At 38.6% G+C, this 13,573-nt stretch overlaps 1 protein-coding gene across 3 annotated transcripts in view; it reads left to right on the top strand.

Annotated features, from left to right (window-relative positions):
- The window catches only part of LOC131062620 (transportin MOS14), a 260,300-nt gene that overhangs the window by 45,168 nt on the left and 201,559 nt on the right, over positions 1-13,573 (top strand). The window lies entirely within an intron of this gene.

Raw genomic sequence — 13,573 nt, forward strand, 5'->3', positions numbered from 1 at the left:
CACTGAGCTACTGGCTCCTCTTGGACCAGTCCATCGTCGGTCTGGGCGTGGCTTATTTCCAACACCAACACCCCCCCTTAAGCCACACCTCTCGTGTGCTTGGGGCTCCTAGCCTGGACCTGGCTCTGATACCATGTTGAGACATGGACCAGCTAGGACTCGAACCTAGGACCTTCCATACGCTGCTGGAGTGCTGTACCACTGAGCTACTGGCCCCTCTTGGACCAGTCCATCGTCGGTCCGGGTGTGGCTTATTTCCAACACCAACAAGGAACTCAATAATTATGTACGCTTGGGATGGGATACTATTGAGATTGGCGGTTTTCCAGGAAGTCCAGTGTTACTTGATGTTGGTTTTGGCTTTGACGATTAATGTTGCAATGATTTATATTTATTGTTCCAATCACACCATGTTACTTGTCTAGGCTTCACAGGATGCAACTACTGCTAAATTGAGACCATTCAAGCTTTTGAGACCAATAATATTACCAAATTAAACTTAGTCTGGTTACATTTTTGGTGATCAAGCTGGTCACAACATTGGAGGCCCACCCAGGCTATCACAGTGCAAAATTATAACAGTTTGAGGACCATTGGCAAAGTTTTAATATGTATCAAGCCTAAGCATAGTGTCTATCATAACATAAACTACTGCACTACCGTAGACATAATAACGTTGACCAGCTGCTCATAGAAGTCTTCATTCACTGTCTTCTTCCTGTTCATCAGCCTTGCCCTGCCACTTATCCTCTTCATCCTCTTTATTGTCATCACTCTGCTGGTTGTCTTCTTCATCATCATCCTGCTGGTCGTCCTTTTTGTCTTCATCATCATCCTTACCCTGCTTGATATCCTCTTCATTATCATTACCCTGCTCTTCATCCATCTCTGTCATTTTTACTTTACCTTTATCCTTCTTCTTAGGCTGCACTCTACTAAACTGGAATGACTCAAATGTGCCAAGTGGAGGGGAAATCCTTTCCCAGCCAGAGGTATCGAAATTCTAATGAGAAATCTCCATCTACCTAACGGCTGCATCCCTCTTGAGTTGATATTGATGCTCCTTTATGTAGGCATTCTGAAAGTCAACGTATTCATTCTGGAACTTCTTGTCTATCTGTCTGATGTCTTGGGGTCAGTAGTCTGCTTTTTGGATGTCTTCTTTAAACAGCACCGAGGATCCATCTTCAGTCCCTTTCATAAACCTGTTTGAAGGTAGCTTGAGTGCGAGAGTAACCTGCTCAATGATCAAGAGGATAGTAAGTCTACAATTAGACTCAGTAAGGATCCTATCCTTACCTTGGTACATCTGCCCATTTCTTTTTTTCCATAAAAACCAAAGGATCTCATTGGAAACAGAAAACCAAAATGGATTAGCTTTCCTATTCAAGCCTTAAACATGACCAGTCAATACTTCTAACCAGAAATTTTTATTATTAACAACCCAACCAATAACATTAGCCATAAATAAGGACCAAATGTCAACAGCAAACTTACAAAGAAAGAAAACATGAAAGTAATCTTCCATACAGCCATACAAGCTACATAAGACAGGGTTCAGAACTAACTTTTGAATCAGAAATTGCCACTTAAAACAACACTTTTTAGGGTCAATTCTTATTAGACCAACAAGCAGAGAAAACTTTAGACCACTCTTTGCTCCCCTGGCTCAGGTTCCAGACTGTATTCACATGATCAAAAACAGTGGTAGACTGGGACAACATATCGTATAGACCCTTGGCTTTCAGATTCAGGAAAGGGGATTTGTCTGCCCATCTAAAGCTTGCAAGACAGTCAGGGTTCTCAACCCTTTAACTGGCTGTTGCAGGTTCCCTAGCACCTTCTTCAAAACAGAGTATGCTCTCTTGCTGTTCTCAGGTAGATTGAATTCATTTTGAAGCATGCATTAAAGTAATTATGTAACGTTTCCATAATGGTCATGTTGGTGTGCGTTTTATTACCCACCAAACACAGAATAAAATGTCCAAATACACTCTATCCTCTCTTGAACAAAATCACCACATATGCTAAGATTGCAAGAAGATCATATGGCGATTCCAAGGTTTCTTTTGTCAGGTCTTGATGTGTGGATAAGCTCAATGGGCAATTCCAAGGTTTCTTTTGTCAGGTCTTGACATGTGGATAAGCTCAATGGGCGTTGTGATGTGCTGGTAGTACTCAAAGGGACTTATGCTTGGCTCGTTCAATTCACAATGAAGGTCTAGACAATGAAGCTCTATCGTTTGGGTCTTGGATCATGGACTTAAAGAAAACTGAAAAGGAGATAAGGGTCTAGAAGTTCTAATCTATTTCTAAGAATTCAAGAGACGGTATTGACTAGGTGAAACCAATAACCACACTTTTCTTCGCCACACTAGGACAACTACACAAAGTGGGTGCAATCTTCAAGGGGTGTGCTTATGATTTTCACGTCATGAATAACTACCATCAAATCAAACAATATTCATTCAGATAGAAGTTAAGCATCCACAAAGTAAGCTCAGACTAACTTTACACAATGAACAAAAATTATCTACTCATTAAAAGTATGAGCGGAAGATTCACCATAAATCAATACTTATTAGATCGTGCATTTGTCTTAACATATATGAAATAAAATCTAAACTATGATGAGGGATAAGAACCATGCAAACTCCAAAATAAGAGAAGTAATCACCATCAATTTGAACAATGCATTACTTATTACTTTGGCAGTCGTAAACAACAATTTACTTATCTCAACATGTTTTGCAACATGCTCCCCTATTTTACAAATGAGGGTCGAGCTCAACTTATAGGCCCTTCAATTACAATTCAATGACCAGGATTGATTTCAAATCAACGACCGAGATTACAAAATAAAAACCCTAATTAGGGTTTGTTACATCTAACTACCTCTCGACTGATGAGAAAATTACATTTGGGAACACTTGTCCTTCTGCTAAATATAAACCAAGAATAAAGTAGAAAGTTGTTGCTTTGTGAAGTGTGCCTCCTAGAAGCTTTCGTGGATAAGCCAAGTTCATTGAACTTGGACATGTTGGCTTGGAACAATCTGATTGGTTGGAAGATGACGAGGCACCACCTTAGCATGTTGGATGTCCTCCTTGGTTACTCTGTTCTTCTTCCACGTGCTTGCCTTAGAATATCTTTTCTTGCCAATGACTTTGTCCTTTGCGCTTTCTTCTACCTAGCTTTGATCTTGGATTCCTTTCGAGATTTTGATCTCTTTTTCTCACCCGCAAATGAATCTTTTGAGGTCTGGAAATCTCCCCTTGGAGAAAATGTCTGTACTTGAAGTTATTAAAATTTTATTTCCTGATTGCTTTGAAATTCCTCCTGCTTGAACTGGACTAATGTTATTCCTCTGCATTCCCCAATTTGTGTCAAGAAACTAAGTATGGAAATTTGTTTGGAATACTCCTCTTGTCTCCATCTGATTCTGATTGGCAGCTTGTCTTCAATTTCTCGCGAGATGAAATCTTTCAAGAAGTTGCCCTGATTGCTTCAATAGGCTTGGGATTTTAGATGAAATCCCCCAAGAAGTCTGAATTTTTTTTCCCCATATTTTCACTAAGTCTGAGGACTTTTCTTCTTGATGCCTTGAAATTCTTTCAAGTGTCTTGAATTTGGAGAAGAATTCCTTCGTGCTTTCGCCACAATGGAGTAAATTGGAATTTTCTCTGTGAAGTATTTCCCATAACCAAATTTTGGCTATTCAATTTCATTTTGTAACACTTTCATGCGGACCTTTCAACTTTAGCCAAGATTTTGGCCATCTCTATGCTCGAACGAACTTTGCCTGTGGATTTGCCTTCAATTCTAAATTTGGCTTGGGTTAAGTAGGACAGACTCCATCCTTGGACAAGGATTTTATTCATTTTCTCTTTACTTTTCCTCTGTATTCTTCTTCATTCTTCCTATTTCCTTTCCAACACTTAGTCAAAATTTGACTCTTTTGTTGTGGAAAACTCCACACTTAGCCATTTTTTTGTTTCCTCGTGGCAAATTCCAACACTTGGGTCGGACTTTGGAAATTCCTTTCCTTGCTTCAAAAAATCCACTTGTTGTCTTCGAAAATCTTCCCTCATTGATCTTGGGAGAGAGAGTTCTTTCAACTTTCAAACTTGAGAAAGAATGAGAATGAAAATGACGAGTTGAAATTGATATAAGTTTGAGAAGTTCGATCTTTTTAGCATCTTTACATTCTTTCATAGATTCATCGAACCTAGTCTCCTTCTTATCTTCCTCAAAATGGTAACTCAATCCCTTCAAAAGAAAGTTTCTATTTTGCATCTTGGCGCCTCTTCACACTTAGCCAACTTGTCCATGTGCTGGCAAGGAATTTTTTAGAAATTCATGTGTTTTAAGAAATTCTTGGAATTGTTGGGCGAATTTTTGAGAAATAATTTAAAGTGTTTTCTCAAATTTCTTAACTCCCCAAACTTGGTCAACTCTATTCATGGCGGAGTTTGCCATGTGTTAGGACATTCTTTTCATGACCTTGGCGGAGCGTGTGTTATCAAGCCATTTTTCCATTTCCCCTAGGCAGACTATGTTTGATCTCATGCCAAACTTACCTTCTTGGGCGGACTTGACCACTTGTCATGCCAATTTCTTCTAAGTGTCAAGGCGGACTTGATGTGTCTTCATGCCAATGTGGGCGGAGTTCATGCTTGATCAAGACATTTTACCTCATGCTTGGGTGGAGTTCATGATGCCTTGGGACATTTCCTATTTTTTCTTCTAGGTGGACTTTGATATGGCATAGGACATTGCCATCTCCATCATAGCGGACTTGGTGCTTAGTCAAGACATTTGTTTTTGGAGGGGGTGGACCTTGTCACATGTTAGGCTAAATTGTGCCTTTCTTGAGCAGACTTTAGCCTTCCTTAAGCCATTTCTTTCTCTGCTATGGGCGGAGTTTACTCTTCCTTAGCCATTTTTGCTAGGAAGGTGGGTGGACTTTAGGATGGCACAAGACATTGCCATTTCCATCATGGCGGACTTCACCTTTTGGCAAGCCATTTTGACCAAATGCTGGGCAGACTTGGCACCTGATTTCAACTTTTCTTTCAATCCACCAACACTTGGTTGAATTTTATTTCATCTTCCTTGGGCGGATTTGCTTCTTGCTTAGGGAATTTCCTTGACACTTAACCAAATTTTGAATTTTTTTTCTCCAAGGTATCAACACTTAGCCAATTTTCTGAATTTTTTTCTCCCCAAGGTATCAACACTTAGCCAATTTTCTTATCCTCTCATTGGGCAGACTTTAGCATGTCTCAAGATGTTGTTCTTTCCTTGATGGACGGAGTTTGTGTGTTGTTAGGACATTCCTCTTATGATGCATGGTGAACTTTGCACTTGCCCAAGACGTTGCCATCTCCCTCCTTTGTGGACTTTGCACTTGTCCAAGACGTTGCCATCTCCTTCGTTGGTGGACTTTGCATTTGCCCAAGACGTTGCCATCTCCCTCCTTGGCGAACTTGGTACTGGCTTGAGACATTCCTATCTCCATTTAGAAACTTTTCTCTGTGGCACAGACACTTAATGGATTTTCTTGCTCAACAGTTCATGTTTGTTTGGAACTTCTGGATCAACGCCTTGTTTGGAGGACACTTAATGGATTTTCTTGCTCAACAATTCATGTTTGTCTGGAACTTCTGGATCGACGCCTTGTGTGGAGATTTTCTTTGCCTTTCACACTTGGAGATACAAATTTTTGTTTTCGAAGACATGAACCCTATTGCCAACACCTGAGTGACCCAATCCCAGGTCAACTTTCAAAAAAGCTGAAAAAACCCAAAAAAGAAAAAGCAAAAATGCAAAAAGGCAGGCGAAAAAGTTGCTTCCCGGATTGGTACCAAAATGCTAAAAGTAAAAAAAGCAAAAAAAGCAAAAAAGCAGAATCCCATGAAAAGAGGAAGGTGTCAGAATTGACCCTAAGCAGTTGCGTTTTAAGTCCTTCGGGCCTTCTGAGCACTTTGATGGTGTCCAAACACTATTCTGAGCATGATTTCCTTAACTGACTTGGATGACCATCTATAAACTCTCCTCATCGCAAAAAGACTGGTGATTAGCAGTTGCGACACCAAGGCAAAACCTTGAAAAGGAAAAATAGGGGGGGTCCCCATTGCTCTCCTCATTGCAAAAAGACTGGTGATTAGCAGTTGCGACACCAAGGCAAAACCTTGAAAAGGAAAAATAGGGGGGTCCCCATTTGCAATGGGGCGATGTGTGAAAAGGTCACAACAGGTCATTCAATTAGTTTAGAATATTTCTTTTTTTGTAGTTTGTTCTTATTTAGAATGTTTTTCTTTTGTATTTCGTTTCTATATTAGAAAATTTGTTTGTAATCTCTATATAAGGAGCACTCGTCTCCCATGTTAATATATCGAATCAATCATTTATTATTTCATAGTATTAGAGCATAGGTCCTTTTATGGTGAATTATTTTAGTCAAAAAAATTGTGGTTTTTGTTTCGAGGAAATTTCTAGTAGTTATTCGCCTAATTTTTTAAAATAAAATAGAGGGTTTCCTTTTTTGGCGAATTTTTTTAAACAAAATTTGTAGTGAACTTGAAAAGTCATTTTCGATTTTCTTACAACAAAAATCGAAGGTTTCAAATCGCGAGGGTTTTTTTCCATGTTTTCTTATGCCGCACGGGACAATTCAATTGGGTTTTTTTGGTTTGCAATGGATGTTTTTTTGCAAGGAGTTTTTTTGTCGACCTAGGGTTTTTGCAAAAACGAAAGGAATTTTCCTGCTTGGAGGCTTTCTAGTTTGTGCCAACTGGTGTTTGGATACATTTATTTTTCTGCAAGCTACTCGACCTAGGGTTTTCTAAAATGCCTAGGGTTTTTCCGCAATGGTGTTTTTTTAGTGTGAAGGGCTCCTGGCCATGTCTTTGTTGCTATGTGATGTCTAGTGTTTTTATTGATTTTTTTACAACAAAAATCACAGGATTCAAATTGTGAGGATTTTTTTTCCTGTTTTCTATGCTGTGCGGGACAATTCAGTCAGGGTTTTTTGATTTGTAATGGACATTTTTTTTCAAGGTCGTTTTTTGCAAGGAGTTTTTTTGGCGACATAGGGTTTTTGCAGAAACAAAGGGATTTTACTACTTGAGGCTTTCCAGTTTGTGCCAACTGGTGTTTGGATACATTTATTTTTCTGCAAGCTGCAGGACCTAGGGTTTTCTAAAATGCCTCGGGTTTTTTTACGATGGTTGTGATGGTGTTTTCTAAGTGTGAAGGGCTCTTGGCCGTGTCTTTGTTGCTGCATGATGTTTGGTGTTTTTCCATGTGAAGTTTTTTGCGGGTTTTTTGATTTATTTACAAAAACTCATGGTGGGTTTTCTATTTTTTGTGGCTAAGGTTTTAGCACGCGAAGATTTTTTTTTGGTCATTTTTCAAACAAAAAAATCGTAGTATTTGAACATTTCAATTAAATTCCATACTTTAACACAAAAAATCGTAGTATTTTGAATCAGTATTTGAACATTTCAATTAAATTCCATACTTTAACACAACAAAATATTAGAAAAGAAAGCATGAAGAGAGAGACACATAAATTATCACGTGGAAAACCCTTTTGGGTAAAAAACCACAGTTCGACTGATTCTTTCAAAGACCTGAATGGGCACCAACCCAGTTTACAAAAGAGAGCTCCAACTCTCAGAAAACTCCTATTCCTAAACACCTGACGCACCAACTCCAGCTAGATGAGGCACCAACCTCAATTACAAATAATTATTAAGAATTGAAAACCACAGCACAATTTCAGACTTTTCTCTAACATTCAATCAGCTCAACCAACATAAAGACATTGCTGTACTAAAGAAAATATGAGCTCATGAACACACAAAGAGTTTCAACACTACCATCCAGCTCTCACCCAAAAACTTATACACTGTTCCTTTTAAAACTTATACGCCAGAAAAATGTTTTTCTCATCTCTGCAATCTTCTTAACTTTATTCGTGGAGTGTATGTGCGCAGATATCTTAACACGTATTTTTCACAAAACAAGTATATGCCAAAAACTCCATACTATAAAGACTAGAGTCCTCCACTAATCGCACTATCTCACTGAACAAAGCGCGCACACAGAAAATAAAAATGTATATTCCGTTGAGAACCAGAAATCTGCATATTACGCTGCACCATCATTCAAAAAGACTGTCAGCTATCGCTTCAAAAACCCCTGCTAATTTTATCGCATACACTTCTCACAACCAATTTTCATTAAATCGTATTCACCATAAATGATCAGCACGACTCCCCCAACCTCATTCAGCTCACATCTTCCGCATGAAGTCGATTCCTCTTGCATCACACTTAGTGCTCTACAGAAATTATATTGAGCAATAAATTTCTACGTCCACCACGATTCTGACTACTTCTTTTACGGTCACATTCCTCCATAAATATCCACACTCCAGCTATATTTCAAATATGCCGTATTTCCTGACAATCATCATATGGCCATTTTCGGCAAAACAAGAATAAAAAGGCCTTCACGATATTCTCCAGAAGCTTTCCATCACACCTGCGATACTTCCACGACACCAAAAACTAATTATTCCACAAGGGACATTTTTTTTTTAAAATGTAGGCTCACGTTTTTTCTGAATTGCTTTTTAAAAAAAATATTATCGATTCCAAAAGAATTGAAAACATAAATACACCACCTTATACAAACAGCCAATTTTGGTTGAAATTTAGTCTTCCAGAAAAGCACGAACTCTGCCCGATTCAACTCTATTAAATTCTCCATATGCTCGATGAAAATGAAAAAAAACAGCAGCACACATTCCAGATGAAGATGTATCTATTTAAAAAAGATTTGAACACAATTAAGTATCACGTCTCCCTTTTTCACGAAGGAAAGTAACAGCAGCTTTGAATAGTTATTTCAAAGCATTCCATAAGTTTATGTAATTGTTTTATATCTTGCGTCAAACCAAATTACACCAACTCGTTTGAATAGTCAAAGCTGATATGGCATGAGCAGCTGGCAAGAGTGACAGGCAGGCACTCACACAGCTGGCTGAAGATGACACACATACAAATAGCTCCAGCAAACACTACAGATAGCTCAAACGACCAAGCTCACAAGCAGCTCGACAATTCTGACATCAATGACAAAAATGTCAACAGCCTCTTGGTCTAATATAGGTCATCCACCATCCAGTCTAAATTGGCTTTATAAAACTGTGCAGGAAGTCCATCTTCCCCTGGGGACTTCCCATTTTTGAAAGGGAAAATGGCATTAGTGATTTCCTCCTCAGAAATTTCCTTCCCTACTTCTTCTGCCATGCTTGAGTTCAACTTTTTTGGAATAATATTTTTGCAAAGGGCTTGGGCCTGGTGACATTTAGCATTGTTGGCTTCTGCAGTAAATAGATTCTTATTAAAGTCATGGAAGATCTTTTTTATGTCATTATTTTCATGAATCTATTAATTGTCTACTTGGATGGGGCCAATAGCCTCTGTATTTTGTTTTGCCCTAAGAATATTGAAAAAATACTTGGTACCTCTATCTACTTGCACAACCAGTACAATTTGGCCCTTATTCTGGCCCCTTGAGCCTTTTTGGTTTGCAACTTTCTCAACTTATGTTCGGTATCTTCAAGATAACATCATAACTCCCCAATCTGAGGGTCAAGCTGTAACTTATATTCTATATTTAACAACTCCTCTTGCAGCTTATATTCAGTTTTCCTGTTGCCAGTTCCATTTCTTTTGCCAATGGTCTTCAAAAGTTTCTGCATGTTGCCAATAAGGGTGTTCCAATACTTCCTTGCATGCTCTTTCTGATTAAGGGTCTATATTCTCTCTATGCAGTCCTGCTTGAGTAGTTCAACATTTAGCTTGTACAGCTCTCTAACTTTCTGATTCCCAAGCGGTACACATCCTTTAATCATATTGTATGGAGTGATAGGGTAATGATCTAACAATGCTTTTGGTTCTACTTGCACGCTATTAGCATTCCCATTGTTGGAAAAACAAAAAAACATCTTTCTGGGCATAAAACCTATCCAAGCTACAATATACCCTTCTCCCAGTACCTTGGTTGTTACACCAAGAGAACCAGATGCTCTTACTCTTTTTTTTCTTGCCCTCAAGGGGGTCAAATAATCTAAGAATTTTCTTCATTCTTTCCTAGAAGAACCTTTCACTCCCCTTCCAACACCAAGGGATTCCTCCCTGTTTATCTTCTTTATTTTCAGTCATATTAAAATCATCCCAAGTATCCAGGGGATATTGGGTAAAGATGAAACCATCCACTGCTATAGATTAATCCTCTCCTTGTAGTCATTTGAGGCGTGCACTGAACACACCCCAAAATGTAGATTGTCTTTTTCAATTTCTAACCATATACATCTGTTGCACGGTGAACAATCAGGCATTTTCACAAATTTGCTCCATTTTTTGCTCACTAAAATTGCAATTCCCCCTTTTCCTCTGTCATGCTTAGACGAAAACAACATTGCATCTTTCCCTATTAACCTCAGGTTTTTGTACAATTGGAATCCTACTGCCTTAACTTCTTGTAGCATGAGAAAGTCCAGGTTTATAGTATGGTTACAGAAGGCTCTAATGATGTACTTTCTTTCTAGGGATTCCAAACCCCTTATATTCCAATTCACACCCTTCATCATAACAAACTAGTAAGAGGAATTGGTATTACCATTTCTACAAAGTTTTTCAAAGCATTCAGGAATCTCACTTCCTTTTCGTTTCTTGCCATCCTTCTTGGCATTGTTGGTTCTGCTCACATTTTTCCTCTTCCTCTTAACTTTCATTGCCACATCCTTTACTTCTTCAGCAGGCTCCTCCATTTCTGAATCAAAGGGGATTCGGTTGTGCTCTTTTAGTTCAATCATCTTTAAAGAACCATCACTGTCTGAAACTCCCCCTTTAGATTCAACTGGAATAGTGTTCTCTGCACACAACGGGATCAGAGCAGAGTTTCTGTGTTCATGCACTTCTGTTATTGCCTGGGTGTTATCTTCCTCAACCTTCTTAGGGGACAAATCATTTACTGCTATTCCTTCACATTCTGTCGGCTTCAAAGCAGATGGAGGGTCTGAGAGAGCCATAGTAATCCTCTGTCTAGCTTGGTGGAGTTTTTCCAGTTTGTCAAGCACAATCTGTTGGGCATTTATTTTACAAGGAACAGAAGGTCGGGGATCTTGCTCATCAAGATTATCCTTCTGAGGAGTCTCATTTTGAATCTCCAGCTTTTTAGCTCTATTCTCTTCTACCCTGCACTCATCACCCTTAGAGGGTGAATCCTTGGTAACCTTCTTACCCCTATTTATCAAATCTTCTTTTGGAGGACTTTCAACATTACCCAACAGTTGACTATTACCAGGGTTATTTCTAGGAGGCTGATCAAGGATGACATCCTCAGAGGGTATTGGAGTGTCTTTTTCGTTAAATACTGCTTTTTGGTAGCTAGAGTTCACATTCTTAATGTAGTTTAAAGTTTTTGGGCATTCTCTTTTATGGTGTCCATTAGTTTTACAAAGAAAACAAGAATTTAAACCACCAAGCGCCTCAATATCACATCTATGCATTTGTTGCTTCATTGGAAACTCAATCACATCAGGTAATTGGACTCTATTGAAGTAGATCAAAACACGGGCATTCATATGCAGTAGGGTAGTATGAGAGTCTTCTACATTCAGAGTTTTCGCTAATGGTTTAAGCAATTTAGGCAAGACTTTTCATATTTGCTCAGGAACATTTTTAACAGCAATCCACCTAGGCATTGAACAGAACATAATCTCACTTAGTGAGACATTGGGTGCCCAAGCAACTGCTTTAAATAATGAATTATCGACATTCCAGTATTTCTTCTCTAAAACTCCATTTTGCATGTTAGGGTTCTTTAAAAAAATAACAAATAACCCTCTTTGAATCATCCTACAAAAAGAAACAAAGATTCTGAGTTCTCCACACTGTATTCAGCCAATTGTCAAAAATCTTCTTGCAGGAATATCATTGCAGTCTAAACAAGTAAAGGAAATCTCAATATTTTTGAGTCTATTTTCTTCCTTTTTTATAGCAGCAACCATTTGTTCATTAGGGCTAATCCTTAGTACCCTCAGAAGGATGGGGTCCTTACCTCCTTCCGCTTGGGAGCACTTGTTGCCTCCTCCTTGACCTCCAGAGGCCCCTGGATCTTCTTTTTGCAACACTTTGAAAGTTTTAATGGTTTTACCCTTTCCATTTCACACAACTTGTTTACGATCGATGTCCCTTTTACCATCCTCCCGAGGCATTGTGTCCATACGGTTCGCTCTGATGATCAAATCATCTACTCAAACTCTCAGTCACCTTACCAGATAGAATATGGGCATCTGACTAGCAGTTCAAAAAGGCTAAAAGAAGACACAAACACCTAAACACAAACACAAAACTAATGGCACAAATCAATCAAAGCGACAAAAGCATCACAAAAATCAACAAAGGACCAAATCCTAATGACAAGAGAGGTAGCTTGCATGGGCCGAGAAATGGAAACCATCGATCATGCTGTGCACCCTCACTCAAGATACTTTTCTATTAATCGTGATTGGTTTTAAAAAAATGACTAATTGTAGGAAATGGGTGATTCAGTGCCAAAATTCTAGTTACATAAACAATGGAAAAATCAAGGATATATGGAAGTGGATGGTTCGCAAGGCACAATCCATGGTAATGGGTTGGAAAACTAGGTAGCAAGATAAATAGGCTTGACTGTGGATTTTTTTAATGGTTAAGCACACTTTAAATTGATTAGTATTGAAATGTCTGATCTCTTCAGAAGCCTTTAGTTGTTGTGTACAAGCCTTGTGGTGATGATTGATTTCACTAGTTTCAATACCATCCCTCCCCTTTGTGAGCATTACCTAATGTAACCAGTTCGAAGTGGAGCATTCAAGCTCATGAGAGAGTGGTCATAGGAGAAATGACTTATTGTAAGAAATGGGTCATTGAAGGAATGAGTTGAGTAATAAATATTGCAAAAATTTGATCCTAAAAAACAATATCTAATTATATTGCAAACTATAAGCTGCATTATCTTATAGAATGCAAGAGTTACTTGGGGCTAGAATTGAATGATCTATGCCACAAGAAGCATTGAAAATCAACCAAGACTACAAGATTGGTTAGAGAGTGCAGGGTGAAGAGATTGGTTAGAGAGTGCAGGGTGAAGGGGCTCCCAATTAGTTGCTTTATTTTTGACTTATGCTTGTTTTGTTATTTATTGTGAATACTTTGTATTAAAGTCACACTGCACACATCTGCAGTCTATTTCAACCATTTAAACTTTTTCTATCCCTTTGGTCATCTTTGGCCACTTATGGACATTAATATTCAATTAGTTGAAATCTCTGGCTGAAGCCATGGCTTTTGATGTTATTCCTTTTCATTGTACCGTGGGCCTATTTTTTGTAAGCTAGTGTTCCATGGGGACAACCCTTAAAGAATCCAACTATTTTTGAGATAGGAACATCTTTGGGACATTGGGATTCTGTGAAAACATTCCCCCCATTGTCCCACTACCATGATCA

Source organism: Cryptomeria japonica, chromosome 6 (assembly GCF_030272615.1).
Source record: "Cryptomeria japonica chromosome 6, Sugi_1.0, whole genome shotgun sequence".
NCBI classification, from domain to species: domain Eukaryota; kingdom Viridiplantae; phylum Streptophyta; class Pinopsida; order Cupressales; family Cupressaceae; genus Cryptomeria; species Cryptomeria japonica.